The following is a 1840-nucleotide window of genomic DNA, read 5'->3' as shown; positions in this document are numbered from 1 at the left end:
AAAAAAAAAAAAAAAAAAAAAAAGGCTGGGTGCGTGGCTCATACCTGTAATCCCAGCACTTTGGGAGGCTGAGGCAGACACATCACCTGAGGTCAGGAGTTCAAGACCAGCCTGGCCAACATGGTGAAACCCTGTCTCTACTAAAAAAACAACAAATTAGCTGGGTGTGGTGGCGGGTGCCTGTAATTCCAGCTACTTGGGAGGCTGAAGCAGGAGAATCGCTTGAACCTGGGAGTCAGAGGTTGCAGTGAGTGGAGATCACACCATTGCACTCCAGCCTGTGCAAAAGAGCAAAACTGTGTTTAAATATATATATATATATATATATATTTTTTTTTTTAGTTAGCTGGGCTTGCTGGCACCTTAGTCCCAGGTAGTCAGGAGGCTGAGAATGGAGGATCAGTTGAATACAGGAATTCCATCCAGGCTGCTGTGAACCAGGATCATGCCACTGCACACCAGCCTTGGCAACAGAGCTAGATTCTATCTCTAAAAAATAAGTGAAAGTAAAGAGTATCTTTACTCCTTATATGTATTCGTATAATTTCTTCTAAGGGACATTGGCTACTCATAATTTCTATATCTTCTTGAGTAAATTTTGGTAGTTTATATTTTCCAGAAAATCATTTCTTTCATCTACAATTTCAAATTTATTAACAGAGTTGTGCATAGTATTCACATGTGATTAAAAAATTTAAATTTGGAATTGTGAGATGGCACTTCAATGCCCCAGGAGGGGTAGCTTCAATGATGGAGGGGCCACAGGCTGCAGGGAACCTGAGTCCCTGATCACTTTGTGGGGTAGGGCTGCCGAACCGGCCCCACCCCAGACTGCCTGCCTCCTGCCCACCTCCAGATGCTACCATGAGAAACAGGCTTCTATCTCGTTAAAGACACTGTTGAAGACTCAGCACACAGTAAGTGCTCAATAAATAGCAGCTAGTCCCAGGGAACTACACATCACCAGGCATACCCCCAGGAGGGTGGGGCACATGACAGAGTGAAGGAAAACAGCGCAGGACAGACACAGGAGGGTCCATCTGTCTGACAAGTATGCAGGGGTATGACCCGGGCAAGAAGTCAAGTTCAGGGAAGTTCTGTTCTGTAGCAGCTCTTCGCAGGGCAGGCGAGTGCCCACAAAAGGCAGTTCCAAAGGAATTTCCTTCCTCACCTATCAGTTCTGCTTTTTTGGATGGGCAGGAAGCACTTCTTCGAGAAGACCCAGGGCCCTGGTTAGAAACACTTATTTCTGGACCCAGCAGGGAGTAAATTTTGCTGCCCACTGTCTTTACCATCGCGTTTTTATTAAATGGATTTCTGTATTGAGAAGCAGTAGAGCTGAACAGTTACAGTCAAGTGCTCTGGAGTTCAGTGGACCTGGATTTGAATCTCAGCTCCGCTGCAAATATCAGAGATCCTGGGAGGTGACAGCCTCTCCGAGCTCAGTCTTCACTTCTGTAGAATGGGGATAATAATGACGCCTTTAAGGGCTGGTGCAAGGACGGAAGATGACATAGGTCAAGTGAAAACATTTGTTTGCTGCAAATTTGACAGTTAAAAAAGCATAGGACACAGCATGGGGACAGCCAACAGATGGCAGTAGTAACCCTTGGTATTGGCATATTACCACTGTAATCTATTTATTTAGAGACAGGGTCTCACTGTATCACTCAGGCCGGAGTGAAGTGGCATGGGGACAGCCAACAGATGGCAGTAGTAACCCATGGTATTGGCATATTAGCGCTGTAATTTATTTATTTAGAGACCGGGGGTCTCGCTGTGTCACCCAGGCTGGAGTGCAGTGGCATGACCATAGTTCACTGCAGCCTCGACCTCGCCA

This window comes from Theropithecus gelada, chromosome 20 (assembly GCF_003255815.1).
Source record: "Theropithecus gelada isolate Dixy chromosome 20, Tgel_1.0, whole genome shotgun sequence".
Lineage (NCBI taxonomy): Eukaryota > Metazoa > Chordata > Mammalia > Primates > Cercopithecidae > Theropithecus > Theropithecus gelada.
This window is presented reverse-complemented; position numbering follows the sequence as displayed.